Source organism: Oncorhynchus nerka, linkage group LG28, assembly GCF_034236695.1.
Source record: "Oncorhynchus nerka isolate Pitt River linkage group LG28, Oner_Uvic_2.0, whole genome shotgun sequence".
In the NCBI taxonomy this organism is placed as follows: Eukaryota; Metazoa; Chordata; class Actinopteri; order Salmoniformes; family Salmonidae; genus Oncorhynchus; species Oncorhynchus nerka.
In genome coordinates this window covers 46,287,884-46,306,456 of record NC_088423.1, presented here as the reverse complement: position 1 = coordinate 46,306,456, position 18,573 = coordinate 46,287,884, and the positions used below count along the sequence as shown (strand labels likewise).

Here is an 18,573-nt window from a genome sequence, read left to right as displayed (position 1 = left end):
TACTTTCTGAATTAAGCAATAGATTCAATACTTCTAGAATGAATATGGCTATCATTTAGCTGGCTAGGCTACCTTGGCTAATCACCCTACTTGAAGCAGTTGGCCTGCAAAAATCAGCTCGGCCTCAATCATAGGCTGCAAAAAAATGTTTTTAGACAGGCAGGATGTATGACTGTCAGCAGGAATATGGAGCACTCCATGTCAGTAAGTCATGATGTAATGTTTTCCTTAAGATTGCATTTGACCATTTTAAGAGCTAATACTACTCTCATAAGAAGTGGAGAAGCCCTATGCACCATACAACAATCTACAGTCATGGCCAAAAGTCGAGAATGACAAATATAAATTTTCACAAAGTGTGCTGCCTCAGTTTGTATGATGGCAATTTGCATATACTCCAGAATGTTATGAAGAGTGATCAGATGAATTGCAATTAATTGCAAAATCCCTCTTTGCCATGCAAATGAACTGAATCCCCCAAACACATTTTCACTGCATTTCAGCCCTGCCACAAAAGAACCAGCTGACATCATGTCAGTGATTCTCTCGTTAACCTTTTGCGTGTAGGGGGCAGTATTTTTGTTTTTGACTAAAAAAACGTACCCATTTGAAACTGCCTATTTCTCAGCCGCAGAAACTAGAATAAGCATATAATTGTCAGATTAGGATAGAAAACACTAAAGTACCAAAAAACTGTCAAATTATTGTCTGAGTATTACAAAACTGATATTGTAGGCGAAAACCTTATTTTGAAACCTGTTCCTTTGCATGCCTATCCTCCATTTAAAGGGATATCAACCAGATTCATTTTTCTATGGCTTCCCTAAGGTGTCAACAGGCCTTACACATAGTTTCAGGCTTTTATTTGGAAAAATGAGCGAGAAAGATCACATTGCGTAAGTGGATAGGTGGAGGCTCTCAGAGTGAGTTTTGCGCAACAGAGTAAAGCGGCCATTGTTTCTCCCGGTCCTATTGAAAAACCTACACTCCCGGTTGATATATTATCGAATATATATTTTAAAAACAACCTGAGGATTGATTATAAAAAAATGTTTGACATGTTTCTGTGGACATTATGGATATTATTTGGAATTTGTGTCTGCGTTGTCGTGACCGCTCTTTCCTGTGGATTTCTGAACATAACGCGACAAACAAACTGAGGTATTTGGATATAAAAATAATCTTTATGGAACAAAAGGAACATTTGTTGTGTAACTGGGAGTCTCGTGAGTGAAATCATCCGGAGTTCAAAGGTAAACGATTAATTTGATTGCTTTTCTGATTTGTGACCTAGCTACTATGCTTAGTGTACATAATGTTTTGTTATGCTATCGATAAACTTACACAAACGCTTGGATTGCTTTCGCTGTAAAGCATAATTTCAAAATCTGAGACGATAGGTGGATTAACAAAAGGCAAAGCTGTGTTTAGCAATATTGCAGTTGTGATTTCATGAATATGAATATTTTTTAGTAATATTATTGACTGTGGCGCTATGCTATTCAGCGGTTGCTGATGACAATTATCCCGCTTAAGAGATGGGTAGCGTCAAGAAGTTAACACAGGTGTGAGTGTTGACGAGGACAAGGCTGGAGAGCACTCTGTCATGCTGATTGAGTTTGAATAACAGACTGGAAGCTTCAAAAGGAGGGTGGTGCTTGGAAATATTGTTCTTCCTCTGTCAACCATGGTTACCTGCAAGGAAACACGTGCCGTCATCATTGCTTTGCACAAAAAGGCCTTCACAGACAAGGATATTGCTGCCAGTAAGATTAAATGGTTGCACCTAAATCATTGAATCATCAATAACTTCAAGGCGAGTAGTTCAATTGTTGTGAAGAAGGCTTCAGGGCGCCCAAGAAAGTCTAGCAAGGACCGTTTCGTAAAGTTGATTCAGCTACGGGATCGGGGCACCACCAGTACAAAGCTTGCTCAGGAATGGCAGCAGGCAGGTGTGAGTGCATCTGTACGCATAGTGAGGCGAAGACTTTTGGAGGATGGCCTGGTGTCAAGAAGGGCAGCAAAGAAGCCACTTCTCTCCAGGAAAAACATCAGGGACAAACTGATATTCTGCTAAAGGTACAGGGATTGGACTGCTGAGGAATGAGGTAAAGTCATTTTCTCTGATGAAACCCCTGTCCGATTGTTTGGGGCATCCGGAAAAAAAACTTGTCCGGAGAAGACAAGGTGAGAGCTAGCATCAGTCCTGTGTCATGCCAACAGTAAAGCATCCTGAGACCATTCATGTGTGGGGTTGCTTCTCAGCCAAGGGAGTGGGCTCACTCACAATTTTGCCTAAGAACACAGCCATGAATAAAGAATGGTACCAACACACCCTCCAAGAGAAACTTCTCCCAACCACCCAGGAACAGTTTGGTGACGAACAAGGCCTTTTCCAGCATGATGGAGCACCTTGCCATAAGTCAAAAGTGATAACTAAGTGGCTCGGGGAGCAAAACCTCAATATGTTGGGTCCATGGCCAGAAAACTCCCCAGACCTTAATCCCATTGAGAACTTGTGGTCAATCCTCAAGAGGTAGGTGGACAAACAAAAACCCACAAATTCCGACAAACTCCAAGCATTGATTATGCAAGAATGGGCTGCCATCAGTCAGGATGTGGCCCAGAAGTTCATTGACAGCATGCCAGGGCGGAATGCAGAGGGCTTGAAAAAGAAGGGTCAACACTGCAAATATTGACTCTTTGCATCAACTTCATGTAATTGTCAATAAAAGCCTTTGAAACTTATGAAATGCTTGTAATTATACTTCAGTATTCCATAGTAACATCTGCCGCTTCAGTGTCTTTAGATATTTTTGTCAAACTGTGGAAATGAATGTGTCATTCTCAAAACTTTTAGCCACAACTGTACTCATGCAGTAACTCCCTGTCAGAGAGACTGGGATAAAAGGTTAGGCAGGAGGCCCTTGGCCAGTGGTAGGTCAGAGTTGAGGGCTCTCTTTCAAGCACACTCACTACCACTTATCAGTAGTCTCTCCAGGTGCTACAGAGACGGAATAGTCCGAGGCCCTCCAGAGCCTGCTGACCAACAACCTAGGATGTATCCAGAGCACAGAGAAACTCCACTCATAATAGTATACTTCATGTAAACCTCATTCACTATGGCAGTCTGCTAGTGTGATGCCAGCATATTATCCAGGCCAATAGTTGGATTGGATTTACTGTACTCACTCCAAAACTCATGCTCCCTGTAAGTCTCCCACACTTCTCAAAACTGACATGTGTCTATCCCCCTTTCCTATAGGTGAGTCTGCTGGGCTATGGAACTCTAGAATAGTACATTTAAAAAACTGCCACCCTGTGTTCAGCTATCCGCAGACTTTCACAACACCATTGAAGTGTATAATTGTAATACATTCATGCAGACACAGCATTCAAATAATGAATTTTGATATGACTGAAAAAGATTGTCTGAGATTCATACCTGAACCGCACCTTTAGTTGCCAAGGAACAGTACATGATCAGTGAATATATTCAATGTACAGGCTAAAATGTGGGAATCTCATGCATGGTAATAACTACAGTACATGTGTAAATAGGACTTGCATCCTTGGAACAATAAAGATATTATCTTCTACTCTATCCATATGCCGCATTAATGCCATTCAGAATTGAAGTTGATACAACAACTATGATAGTAGGTTCATAGATAAGTTCTGAACTAATATTCATACCAAATGTTTTAGGGTCCATACACAGATCGGCTACATACTGTAGCTAGCTACACATCCATATGCATAGTTATTTTTATCCTCCACTACACAATAAGCAAGTAAATAGTTAGCTAGCTATGTTACTTCAGCTGCATTGCAAGGCAAACTTACACAATTGTACATTCAATTTGCAGTAAATGCTTTAGCTAGCTAGATTCTTTACATCCACTGATTCACAAGACGACAGCCTAGTTTGCTGGTTCTCGCAAGAGTCCCTAAAACATTAAAACACAAATTACAAATTGATTAACACTAGCTAGTAGGCTTATGTTAGCTAGTCAGATTACTTGCTAAAATAGTGATTTTCGTAAATTAACTTTATGAAAAAAAATATGCACAAACGTTTTTGCTTGACTCGTTATGACAAAACAACTTACATCTGGTTCCACTGTAATCATTTGTCAGCCATCTTTGTTGAAGAACGCCACAAGGCAAGGGTGGCTTGCGTCAAAATTTGTCATTGGAACCACTCGATATGATTGGTCATAAAAACCTTGGGACCCAAATGCATAATGAGTACTCCAACTCCCTCTTGTGTTGATCTGGAGCAATGAAGCTGTGACGCTGGGTACCTCTAAGTCCCGCAGTACAAGCTCACAACTTTTAAAGGAGGAATCACTGTAGGAGGCTCATGGTTCTCACACCCTTGTCATAATTACTGTGTAAGTCAATGAAACGTCCGGAGAACGTCCAACCGATCAGCGCTCTTGCAGCACGAACTGACTTTTTGTCCACACAAAAAACAAAAACTACAGCTAGCTACCACTGCAGTGTATCAAATGTGGCGAGTAGTTGACTCAAAGACAATAGATGAACAGTTTAACAAATTCATTTCTACCAAAATGAAGGCAAGAAAGAGAAAGAGTGTCATTTTTTACACTTTCAGTTACTTAGCTAGCAAATACAGCTAGCTAGTTTAGCCTACTGAAACACCCTGCTAAAACAGAGGGATGCTATGTTAGCTAGGTGGCTATGACTATCCACCACAACACTGGAACACTTCCAAGTCAAGGTAAGCTTTTGATATTACCAATTTATTGCCACCGGGGCCCGCCAGTGTAACCGCTTATTGATTGTACACCAACGTTACTGCATGAACGTAGTGGGTGTACTAACGTGTTAGTTCCATTTAGTGATGAGTCATTCGCGAACGGGTCGGCTCTGAGAGCCGGCTCTTGTAGGTGAACGTTGGGAGCCGGCTCGCATATCAGAAGAGCCGAATCAATTTATAAAAATATTTTTTAAATTAAGATATGAATAATCAAAGATATCAATGAATAAAATAAATTTAAAGAACAATTTTATATATATATATATATATATATAGGCCTAAATGCTCAAGCGCACACAACAGCCTTACCTGTTGTTCCTGTCAATCATGAAGTGTCAACCAATGAACGAAAGATGCGTGAGGGAGGGCCGAGCCAACTCACTCACACACTTAGCATCCGAGGAGAGAGAGGAAGGACAGCTGTAAAAACAACAGCTGGGAAATTAGTCAGAAGCACTGAAGCATTTGAAGGCATTTTAATATTGTAGAGTATAATATAATAATGTTAGAGCACAGCGTAGAATTTGCCAAAACAAAATTTCATAAAGCCGGTTCTACGCACAACCTACACCGGCATATGCGAAATGTGCACCCAACTGTGAAGCTAGCTGTAGCGCTGCTTTGAGAAACTAGCGGGCCTGCTAGTGATAGTGGTGGAGCCAGCACCTCCACACGTGGAGATGTATCCACTCGGTCAAGTAGGCCTACTCCGCGATGCACAGCAACGCAGTCTTCTATGGACCAGTTTATGCTAAGGAGTATGTCTGTAGCAAAACAAGGCCAAATTGATATTGCATTGGCTAAAATTATTGCTTCCATTTCCAGCCATTTTCGATCGGAGGACAGAAGTTTTAGAAATTGTAGCAATAGTCTAAATCCAATGTACACAATTTCAAGCAGGAAAACCCTTTCAAAATCCCTTATTCCACAACTGTACGAGAGCACACAGGCTTCAGTGCGGGAAAGGTACCAAAAAGCTACTGCAGTTTGCCTTACCACTGACTACTGGACATCAAGGGTAACCACATCTTACATGTCGGTTACATGTCACTTCACTGAAGATGTTCGATGTCTAGCTGTCTTCAGGACTGCTTTGAGTTCAGCGACACCTCAGAGAGTGGCTCGAAAATTGCAAGTAGATGGAAAAGTAGTCTGAGAATGCAGCTAATATTTTTTTTAAATCACAAAAAAATAAATGTTGGTTAATTGGACCCATCATCTATGTCCAGCCCACACAATCAACCTGACTGTAAGAAATGCTCTGAAGGTGATGAAGCCCACTGTGGACAAAGTGAAAGCAGCTGTGGAATACTGCCTGAGCTGAGGCCTAAACAAGACTGTACTACAATGTGGAATTCAACATTTTATATGTTGAAGCGGTTTCTTGAGTCAAAGGAAGCATCATCTCTACCTTGGCCATTGTCAATGCACCTGATGATGCTCTGACCCAAGAGGAATGGGAGGTGGTGGTGGGGGTGTGCAGAATCCTGGAACCCTTTGAGCAGGTCACTGTGGAGATCAGTGGAGAGGTACAGTAAACAGTTTTACATACATCATTATTAAATCCAGTAGTATATATGTATATGAGCAGTAGATGAGAATGTAGCATCAGTAGACAAAAAACAAATACGTCACTGTTCTCTCTTTTCAGCTATGTGACAACCTCAAAAATGACACTCCTGTGTAAGGGTCTGCGGCGAATCACAGCCAGCTGCCAGAGAGAAGCAAATGTAACCACAGGACATGTGACAGAGTTGATGGACACCCTATGTTTATCAATGGACAGAAAGTTCCACAGAATGTAATATAATCACATGCTATCAGAAACCGCTGCACTTGACCCCAGGTTTAAGAATTTAGCCTTTAGTGATGCCAGAGCGATTGATGAGGCTCTTCAAAGAATAACCTCAGCAGCAGGGAGGGACAGCTCCAGTAGTCAGCTGGCTCAAGCACCAGGGCAACAGGAAGAAGAGGGAGCAGATGGAGCAGAAGCACCAGCACCAGCAGTAGTGCCACAAAAGTCTGCTGTTTGACGAGAGAGCAACTAAGGATGCAGCATGAAGGAATCCCTCAGGAGATGCCATAATGGAGGTCCGATCTTATTTGGAGGAGCCCCCTCCAAAGATCTGCAGATCCTCTGAGCTGGTGGAAGAACAAGGGCTCTGTCTACCCACAGCTTACTAAAGTCATGACAGGGAGACTCTGCATAGTGGCCACATCTGTTCCCTCTGAGAGGGTCTTCTTGAAAACAGGACAAATAATTACTGAGAGAAGAAATCGCATCAGCCCCTCGAAAGTGAGGCAGCTTGCATTTCTGAATACTAATCTCTCAAAAGCAAAATATGGTCAATATTGTTGTGTGCTGCTGGTTATAACATGGCAATAAAGGAGAAAAGTGAGGCAGCTTGCATTTCTGAATACTAATCTCTCAAAAGCAAAATATGGTCAATATTGTTGTGTGCTGCTGGTTATAACATGGCAATAAAACATGTTTTAAGTGGGATGCTGCAGTTTTGCACATTGTTATTTATTTTTCTTTGATATGGTGCAATATTCTATTATGCTGTTTAGATTCTATTCGTTTTAAATGGTTAGATAAATATGCACTTTGTTTATATTACATGCAAATGTTTAAAATCATTATTTTTCATAACACACCAATGCATTTTTAAATACATTATGGTTAAGGTAGAGTATGATCTTATTTAATAAGAAATGTTTTAACCTGGGCCTCCCGGGTGGCGCAGTGGTTAAGGGCGCTGTACTGCAGTGCCAGCCATGCCACCAGAGACTCTGGGTTCGCGCCCAGGCTCTGTCGTAACCGGCCGCGACCGGGAGGTCCGTGGGGCGACGCACAATTGGCCTAGCGTCGTCCGGGTTAGGCCGGTAGGGATATTCTTGTCTCATCGCGCACCGCTAGCCAGGTGCACGGGGTTTCGGCTGGCTTCCGGGTTGGATGCGAGCTGTGTTAAGAAGCAGTTGGGTTGTGTATCGGAGGACGCATAACTTTCAACCTTAGTCTCTCCCGAGCCCGTACAGGAGTTGTAGCGATGAGACAAGATAGTAGCTACTAACAATTGGATACCACGAAATTACGGAGAAAAAGGGGTAAAAATTTTTTTTTTTAAATGTAACAAATAAGTTGATTGCATTTAACCACTGCACCACCCGGGAGGTTCAATGTAGCGAACACCTGCCTTATGTGCTTGCATCTTACCCATACACCATAATGTCACCAAGTCAACATATACGGCAACTCCAGGGTAGACAGCCAGGATGGTGGACATGATTGTCTGGAGGAAGAAAATGTGCCAGCTCAACCCAAACAGGATAATAATGCACCGAACAATGTAGACTGAACAAAAATATAAAAACGTAACATGTAAAGTGTTGGTCCCATGTTTCATAAGCAGAAATAAAAGATTCCTGAAATGTTCCATAAGCAAAAGGATTTTCTCTAATTTTGTGCACAAATGTATTTACATCCCTGTTAGTGAACATTTCTCCTTTTCCAAGAATCCATCCACCTGACAAGTGCGGCATATGAAGAAACGTATTAAACAGCATGATTACACAGGTGCACCTTGTACTGGGGACAATAAAAGGCCACTCCAAAATGTGCAGCTGTGTCACAACAAAATGACTAAGCTGTTGCAAGATAAAGAAATTAATATTCAACACCATTAGCCACCTCCAATATAATTTTAGATAATTTTGTAGAACGTCCAACCGTATTCACAACCGCAGACCACATGTATGGAGTTGTGTGGGCGAGCAGTTTGCTGATGTCAACATTATGAACAGAGAATCCCATGGTAGCGGTGGGTTTATGGTATGGGCAGGCTTAAGCTACAGACAATGAACACAATTGCATTTTATCGATGGCTATTTGAATGCACAGAGATACCGTGACCAGACAGAAACTAAAACAGGAAGCACCCATGCTTAGGTCTGTTCAACGCAGGTCCGACCAATTCCTCGCTTCAAGATGGCTTCGGTCACGTGGACTGGGATATGTTTCCGCATAGGGTCGGACAATAACATTAATGAATACGCTGATTCGGTGAGAGAGTTCATTATCAAGTGCATCGGTGATGTTGTACACACAGCGTCTATTAAAAACATTCCCCAACCAGAAACAGTGGATTGATGGCAGCATTCGCGCAAAACTGAAAGTGCGAACCACTGCTTTTAATCAGGGCAAGGTGACCGGAAACATGACCGATAACAAACAGTGCAGCTATTCCCTCCGCAAGGCAATCAAACAAGCTAAGCGTCAATATAGAGACAAAGTAGTCGCAATTCAACGGCTCAGACACGAGAGGTATGTGGCAGGGTCTACAGTCAATCACGGACTACAAAAGGAAAACCAGCCCCGTCGCGGACCACGATGTCTTGCTCCCAGACAAACTAAACAACTTCTTTGCTCGCTTTGAGGACAATACAGTACCACTGACACAGCCCACTACCTAAACCTGCGGGCTCTCATTCACTGCAGCGAACGTGAGTGAAACATTTAAACGTGTTAACCCTCGCAAGGCTGCCGACCCAGACGGCATCCCCAGACCAGCTGGCTGGCTGGTGTTTACGGACATATTCAATCAGTCCTTATCACAGTGTACTGTTCCCACATGCTTCAAGAGGGCCACCATTGTTCCTGTTTAAGAATTTAGCCTTCAGTGATGCCAGAGCGATTGATGAGGCTCTTCAAAGAATAACCTCAGCAGCAGAGAGGGACAGCTCCAGTAGTCAGTAGTTCACAAGAAAGCAAAGGAAACTGAGCTAAATGACTATCACCCCGAAGCACTCACTTCCGTCATCATGAAGTGCTTTGAGAGACAGGTCAAGGACCATATCACCTCCACCCTACCTGACACCCTAGACCCACTCCAATTTGCTTACCGCCCCAATAGGTCCACAGACGACGCAATCACACTGCCCTATCACATCTGGACAAGAGGAATACCTACGTAAGAATGCTGTTCATCAACTACAGCTCAGCATTTAACACCATAGTATCCTCCAAACTCGTCATTAAACTCAAGACCCTGGGTCTCGAACCCGCCCTGTGCAACTGGGTCCTGGACTTCCTGATGGTCCGCCCCCAGGTGGTGAGGGTAGGTAACAACATCTCCACCCCGCTGATCCTCAACACTGGGGCCCCACAAGGGTGCGTTCTCAGCCCTCTCCAGTACTCCCTGTTCAACCATGACTGCATGGCCATGCACGCCTCCAACTCAATCATCAAGTTTACAGACGACACTACAGTGGTAGGCTTGATTACCAACAATGACGAGACAGCCTACAGGGAGGAGGTGAGGGCCCACGGAGTGTGGCGTCAGGAAAATAACCTCACACTCAATGTCAACAAAACAAAGGAGATGATCGTGGACTTCAGGAAATAGCAGAGGGAGCAGACCCCTATCCGCATCGACGGGACAGTAGTGGAGAAGGTGGAAAGTTAAGTTCCTCGGCGTACACATCACATAAAAACTGATATGGTCCACCCACACAGACAGCGTGGTGAAGAAGGCGCAACAGCGCGTCTTCAACCTCAGGAGGCTGAAGAAATTCGGCTGGTCACCAAAAACTCACAACCGTAAGGGTAGTGAGGTCTGCACAACGCATCACCGGAGGCAAACTATCTGCCCTCCAGGACACCTACACCACCCGATCTCACAAGAAGACCAAAAAGATCATCAAGGACAACAACCACCGAGCCACCACCTGTTCACCCCGCTATCATCCAGAAGGCGAGGTCAGTACAGGTTAGAGGTCGACCGATTAATTGGAATGGCCGATTAATTAGGGCCGATTTCAAGTTCTCATAACAATCGGAAATGGGTATTTTTGGGCGCCGATTTGCCCATTTTTTAATTTATTTTTATACCTTTATTTAACTAGGCAAGTCAGTTAAGAAAACTTTCTTATTTTCAATGACGGCCTAGGAACGGTGGGTTAACTGCCTTTAGGGGCAGAACGACAGATTTTCACCTTGTCAGCTCGGGGGATTCATTCTAGCAACCTTACAGTTAACTGGTCCAACGCAATAACTACCTGCCTCTCTCTCGTTGCACTCCACAAGGAGCCTGCTACGTGAATGCAGTAAGCCAAGGTAAGTTGCTAGCTAGCATTAAACAGATCTTATAAAAAACAATCAATCATAATCACAGCCAGCAGCATACCACCCTGCAAACCACTGCTGGCTTGCTTCTGAAGCGAAGCAGGGTTGGTCCAGGTCAGTTCCTGGATAGGAGACCAGATGCTACTGGAAGTGGTGTTGGAGGGCCAGTAGGAGGCACTCTTTCCTCTGGTCTAAAATAATATCCCAATGCCCCAGTGATTGGGGACACTGCCCTGTGTAGGGTGCTGTCTTTCGGATGGGACGTTAAACGGATGTCCTGACTCTGAGGTCATTTAAGATCCCACGGCACTTATGGTAAGAGTAGGGGCGTTAACCCCGGTGTCCTGTCTAAATTCCCAATCTGGCCCTCAAACCATCACGGTCACCTAATAATCCCCAGTTTACAATTGGCTCATTCATCCCCCTCTCCCCTGTAACTATTCCCCAGGTCGTTGCTGCAAATGAGAATGTGTTCTCAGTCAATTTACCTGGTAAAATAACAGATAAATAAAATAAAACTACACATGGTTGATGATATTAATAGAGATTATCTAGCGTGTCCTGCGTTGCATTTAATCCGACTGAGCGGTGGTAGGCAGAAGCAGGCACGTATTCATTCAAACAGCACTTTCGTGCGTTTTGCCAGCAGCTTCAAGCATTGCATCAAGCATTGCACTGTTTATGACTTCAAGCCTATCAACTCCCGAGATGAGGCTGGTGGAACAGAAGTAAAATGGCTAGCTAGTTAGCGCGCGTCAACTAGAGGGTCGGAAGCTATACTGTTACACTGGCAATACTAAAGTGCCTATAAGAACATCCAATAGTCAAAGGTTAATGAAATACAAATGGTATAGAGGGAAATAGTCCTATAATAACTACAACCTAAAACTTCTTACCTGGGAATATTGAAGATTCATGTTAAAAGGAACCACCAGCTTTCATATGTTCTCATGTTCTGAGCAAGGAACTGAAACGTTAGCTTTCTTACATAGCACATATTGCACTTTTACTTTCTTCTCCAACACTTTGTTTATGCATTATTTAAACCAAATTGAACATGTTTCATTATTTACTTGAGGCTAAAAATTGATTTTATTGATGCATTATATACATCTATAAAAATACATTATTTTGTATTTTATTAAATCGGCCAATTAATTGGGATCGGCTTTGAAAAATCATAATCGGTCGACCTCTAGTACGGGTGCATTAAAAGCGGGGACCAGGAGACTGAAAAACAGCTTCTATCTCAAGGCCATCAGACTGATAAACAGCCATCACTAAAATTGAGTGGCTGCTGCCAACATACTGACTCATCTCTAGCCACTTTAATCATTTAAAAAAGTATGTAATAAATGTATCACTAGCCACTTTAAACAATGCCACTTTATATAATGTTTACATACCCTACATTTCTCATTTCATATGTATATACTGTACTCTATACCATCTACTGCATCTTGCCTATGCCATTCAGCCATCACTCATTCATATATTTTTATGTACATATTCTTATTCATTCCTTTACAATTGTGTGTATAAGGTATTTATTGTGAAATTGTTAGGTTAGATTACATGTTAGATATTACTGCATGGTTGGAGCTAGAAGCACAAGCATTTCGCTACACTCACATTAACATCTGCTAACCATGTGTATGTGACAAATACAATTTGATTTGAGAGAATCACTGACATGATGTCAGCTGGTCCATTTGTGGCAAGGCTGAAATACAGTGGAAATGTATTTTGGGGATTCAGTTCATTTGCATGGCATAGAGGGACTTTGCAATTAATTGCAATTCATCTGATCACTTTTCATAACATTCTGGAGTATATGCAAATTGCCATCATACAAACTGAGGTAGCAGACTGAAAATTAATATTTGTGTCATTCTCAAAACTTGTGGCCACAACTGTACATATTCTTATTCATTCCTTTACTCTTGTGTATGAGGTAGTTTTTGTGACATTGTTAGATAACTTGTTAGATATTACTGTATGGTCGGAACTAGAAGCACAAGCATTTCACTACACTCGCATTAACATCTGCTAATCATGTGGATGTGACCAATAAAATTTGATTTGAGCTCCTGAGGCCCATTGTCAACTGCCACCATCACTTCATGTTTCAGCATGATAATGCACGGCCCCATGTCGCAAGGATCTATACACAATTCCCGGAAGCTGAAAATGTCCCAGTTATTCCATGTCCTGCATACTCACCAGATATGTCAGCCATTGAGCATGTTTGGGATCCTCTGGATCGGCGTGTACGACCGCATGTTCCAGTTCCCGCCAATATCCAGCAATTTTGCACAGCCATTGAAGAAGAGTGGGACAACATTCCACAATCAACAGCAGTAACAACTCTATGTGAAGGAAATGTGTCGCGCTGCATGAAGCAAATGGTGGTCACACCAGATACTGACTGGTTTTCTGATCCACGCCCCTACCTTTATTCCCAATCATGTGAAATCCATAGATTAGGGCATAATGAATTAATTTCAGTTGACTGATTTCCTTATATGAACTAACTCCGTAAAATCATTTTTGCATTTATATTGTTGATCCTTAAAATTATCAATGGAAATCAAATTTATCAACCCATGGAGGTCTGGATTTGGAGTCACACTCTAAATTAAAGTGGAAAACCACACTACAGGCTGATCCAACTTTGATGTAATGTCCTTAAAATAAGTCAAAATGAGGCTCAGTAGTGTGTGTGGCCTCCACATGCCTGTATGACCTCCCTACAACGCCTGGGCATGCTCCTGATGAGGTGGCGGATGGTCTCCTGAGGGATCTCCTCCCAGACCTGGACTAAAGCATCCGCCAACTCCTGGACAGTCTGAGGTGCAACGTGGCGTTGGTGGATGGAGCGAGACATGATGTCCAGATGTGCTCAATTGGATTCAGGTCTGGGGAACGGGCGGGCCAGTCCATAGCATCAATGCCTTCCTCTTGCAGGAACTGCTGACACACTCCAGCCACATGAGGTCTAGCATTGTCTTGCATTAGGAGGAACCCAGGGCCAACTGCACCAGCATATGGTCTCACAAGGGGTCTGAGGATCTCATCTCGGTACCTAATGGCAGTCAGGCTACCTCTGGCGAGCACATGGAGGGCTGTGCGGCCACCCAAAGAAATGCCACCCCACACCATGACTGACCCACCGCCAAACCGGTCATGCTGGAGGATGTTGCAGGCAGCAGAACGTTCTCCACAGGTCTCCAGACTGTCATGTCTGTCACGTGCTCAGTGTGAACCTGCTTTCATCTGTGAAGAGCACAGGGCGCCAGTGGCGAATTTGCCAATCTTGGTGTTCTCTGGCAAATGAAAAACGTCCTGCACTGTGTTGAGCTGTAAGCACAACCCCCACCTATGGACGTTGGGCCCTCAGTCCACCCTCATGGAGTCTGTTTCTGACCGTTTGAGCAGACACATGCACATTTGTGGCCTGCTGGAGGTCATTTTGCAGGGCTCTGGCAGTGCTCCTCATGCTCCTCCTTGCACAAAGGCGGAGGTAGCGGTCCTGCTGCTGGGTTGTTGCCCTCCTACGGCCTCCTCCACGTCTCCTGATGTACTGGCCTGTCTCCTGGTAGCGCCTCCATGCTCTGGACACTACGCTGACAAACACAGCAAACCTTCTTGCCACATCTCGCATTGATGTGCCATCCTGGATGAGCTGCACTACCTGAGCCACTTGTGTGGGTTGTAGACTCAGTCTCATGCTACCACTAGAGTGAAAGCAACACCAGCATTCAAAAGTGACCAAAACATCAGCCAGGAAGCATAGGAACTGAGAAGTGGTCTGTGGTCCCCACCTGCAGAACCACTCCTTTATTGGGGGTGTCTTGCTAATTGCCTATAATTTCCACCTGTTGTCTATTCCATTTGCACAACAGCATGTGAAATTCATTGTCAATCAGTGTTGCTTCCTAAGTGAACAGTTTGATTTCACAGAAGTGTGATTGACTTGGAGTTACATTGTGTTTAAGTGTTCCCTTTATTTTTTTGAGCAGTGTGTATCCAGACAAAGGTTTTAAGTGTATATAGTGGGCATATTGGATTTCTAACATAGTTGAAGTACACACTAATAGCCATGAGTACAGGTCATAAGTACAGTACACAATCCCCCCACCCCATTTACAATGTGTACATATACAGGTGATTAAACCACCATTTAATGGCAATATGGCAGCCATACCGGATTTTGGATTCAAATCTAGGGGGTTCCCCTAACGTAAATGCAAGTAGGGGCTAAACATATAACATATACAGTTTTCAGTGTGAGCAAACTTGCCATAGACCTGATTGCAATAGCCACAATGTCAAAAAAACATGTGTAACTATGCATTTCTGTCAGGCAGGACCATACAGCACTGAATGAGAGCATATTTGACTTGTAAAGTTGTCTGTTGAACAGCTACCAAAAAGTGAAGTTTACATTCATCATAAATATTAATAATTGATATTTCAGACTAGTGTGTGTTTACAGGTCTATATTTCCAAGAAGCATTAAGATATCCCAATTTTGTTTGTTTGTGTATGTAAGGCAAAAAATGTACTCGTATTCCACATTTTAGAAATATCAGATTCTCGTTTACATGAGTCCCTCCTGTCAGGCATTCTTCTTCACGGTTTGAGTTTGTATTTATTAGGGATTCTCATTAGCTGCTGCCAAGGCAAAATTCCAAAATATTTAATAAGACCATTCAACACAATCACAATGTATTCATTTGAATGTGCCTGTACCTTTGTGTGCGACTCTTCACATTACCTGTTGTTCCATAAGGTGTATTTTTTACCCGTTTTTTTAAATCTAATTTTACTGCTTGCATCAGTTACCTGATGTATAGAGTTCCATGTAGTCATGGTTCTATGTAGTACTATGCACCTCCCCTAGTCTGTTCTGGACTTGGGGACTGTGAAGAGACCTCTGGTGGCATGTCTCGTGGGGTATACATGGATGTCAATAACACTTACAAAAACAACTAGTGATGAAGTCAAGCTCTTCCACTTTGAGCCATGAGAGATTGACATGCATGTCATTAATGTTAGCTCTCCATGTACTTTTAAGAGCAAGCGGTGCTACCCTGTTCTGAGCCAACTGCTATTGTCTTAAGTCCCTCTTTGTGGCACCTGACCACACTACTGAACAGTAGTCAAAACTCAGGCCTGTAGGACCTGCCTTGTTGATAGTGATATTAAGGCAGAGCAGCACTTTATTATGGACAGACTTCTCCCCATCTTAGCTACTGTTGTATCAATATGTTTTGACTATGAGTTTACAATCAAGGGTTACTCCAAGCAGTTTAGTCACCTAAACTTGCTCAATTTCCACATTATTCATTACGAGATGTAGTTGAGGTTTAGTGAATGATTTGTCCCAAATACAATGCTTTTAGTTTTGGAAATATTTAGGACTAACTCCTTGCTACCCATTCCGAAACTAACTGCAGCTCTTTGTTAAGTGTTGCAGTCATTTCAGTTGCGGTAGTAGCTGATGTGTACAGTGTTGAGTCATCTGCATACAGAAACACTGGCTTTTCTCATAACATGTCTTTAGTAAAGATTGAAAAAGGTAAGAGAGCTAATATTTAGAAAAATTTAACAACTTTTACTGTAAAATATTTTTATGCAACCATCCATTTCATATATGGGAGACCTTATATGGAAAAACATGGTCGTGCTTTGTTATACCTCGGGTAGGAGAATCTACAAAACTAAAGCCCTTCGAGGATTGTCCATTAGCCTATATCCCGAAGCTAACAGCTTGATATTTTGTAGGCAACATTCGGAATAAATGTTTTTTTTTAAATGCGTTCATTAACATGAAAGTTCTGATTTCAACATTAAAATAATGAATTGTCTCCAGACCTCGCATTTCATGAGGTTTTCAAAGCGGAAAAAAAAACGACAGGTGCTTAAGATCAAACGATTTGGCCGAATCAGAGCCAGCAAATCTGAGGCCATATTACTTTACCAAATGAGATGTCGATGCATTGACAACATACTGGCATGACACCAAGCTCAGGGTCATCGATATAATTAAACGGTGCATTTATCGACCCGGTCAAATCATAAACAGTAGGCTATATAGGAATGCAAACAGGCACCTCTCGATACTGGGTTACACACGACATAACCTGCGATAATGTTCCATTCAATGATTTACAGCTGCTGCAAATGATTTATCCAGTTAAAACAAAAATGTAAAATATGTTCTCTGATATCACAGTTAACAATTTAGCTAGCTAAGAAATACCATCGTCGACTTAGTGTTATTATTTACGGTCACGCGATAGCGAATGTCAATAACCATTGTCGAGTTCGATTCTGTGTGGCCCATTTCAAAAGGTTGTATCGACTTCTGTTCACAGATAATATCTACAAAACGTTAGCTTGTTTACATTATTAGAAACAGACAGTTAAACTTCAACCTTACCTGTTTAGATAGTGTCCGACTGTTACGCCAAATAATCAACAACAACAAAAAAATCAGCGTCAAGAGGGTTGAGTCAGATCCGTAATAAACTTTATCCGCTCTTCTCAGGACGGACTCTGCAGTTTGGTCGCAAGGAAGGAAGCTCGTGCACGGGCACAATTCGATTATTCGATCACGTTGCGTAGTCTGGACTCACGAAATGACAGTGAAATAGGTGGCTAGCCATTAAGCAACTACACACTCGCTAACTAACGGTGTATTCTCTCTCAACCCGACATTCAGCAACGATTGTTCCCGGATAAAGTTGATCTCCTACCCTCTTCTATCGCCATCTTTACCCGCGGGGTACACTGGGTAATCCTTAGGACTCCCCACGTACTGAGCGTCCTGACGTTCAGAATAGGCTATTAAGGGAAAGGACTGACAGGTGGATTTTTTTTACAACTTAATTGCACTAGCTACTGGACTTTAAAGCCTAGTGCATGGGGTTCCCAACCTAGGGGGCGCCAACGTTTCGTGGGGGGGACCTTCCTTGATAAAATAACAAATAAAAAATGATTACAGTACCAGTCAAAGGTTTGGACACACCTACTCATTCAAGGGTTTTTCTTTATTTGTACTATTTTCTACGTTGTAGAATAATAGTGAAGACATTAACACTATGTAATAACACATATGGAATCATGTAGTAACCACCCAGCTAGCACAGTGGATCTGGGCCGATTCCGGCTGAGAGTCGGGGCACTCCGCTGAGAGTCAGACTCGTCCAACGTCATGTGGCCCGAGTCTGGGCCGCATTCAGCAGTATTACTTATGGCTAGGATGCGGGGATTGAGCTCGGGTCGATTCCGGTGTGAGGTATCTGGCCCAAATGTATTAGTTGATGCTCGGCCCAATTCTGTTAAGAGTTATCTGGCCCATATGTATTACTTGGGGCTCGGGCCGATTGGGGCTACTCTGGCAGATGATTACACGGGCTGCTTTATATAATTAACATTTAATTATTTATTTTTTCATATTTTCTCATTGTTTCTGTGATCAAAAAATACAATCTTTAAGAGTCCTGTGTAGTATTTTTGTGGATGGGTATAATTTGTATGTATAACATTTATAATAGCAATATTTAAAATGACTAAATCGGGTAATTTTGTATACATTTATTTACATTTGCACCGGGCCGCTTCTGGTCAAATGTAGGCAAAATCGGCTGAGTTT

The 18,573-nt window shown here is 42.6% G+C and overlaps 1 protein-coding gene across 1 annotated transcript in view; it reads right to left on the bottom strand.

Moving 5' to 3' along the window:
* The window catches only part of LOC115113308 (tight junction-associated protein 1-like), a 121,680-nt gene extending 103,957 nt beyond the window's left edge, over nucleotides 1-17,723 (bottom strand). The window contains exon 1 of the mRNA XM_029640822.2: nucleotides 17,359-17,723. The gene's annotated coding sequence lies outside the window, so the exon portion shown is untranslated. The remainder of the gene's footprint in view (nucleotides 1-17,358) is intronic.
* Nucleotides 17,724-18,573: the final 850 nt, after the last annotated feature.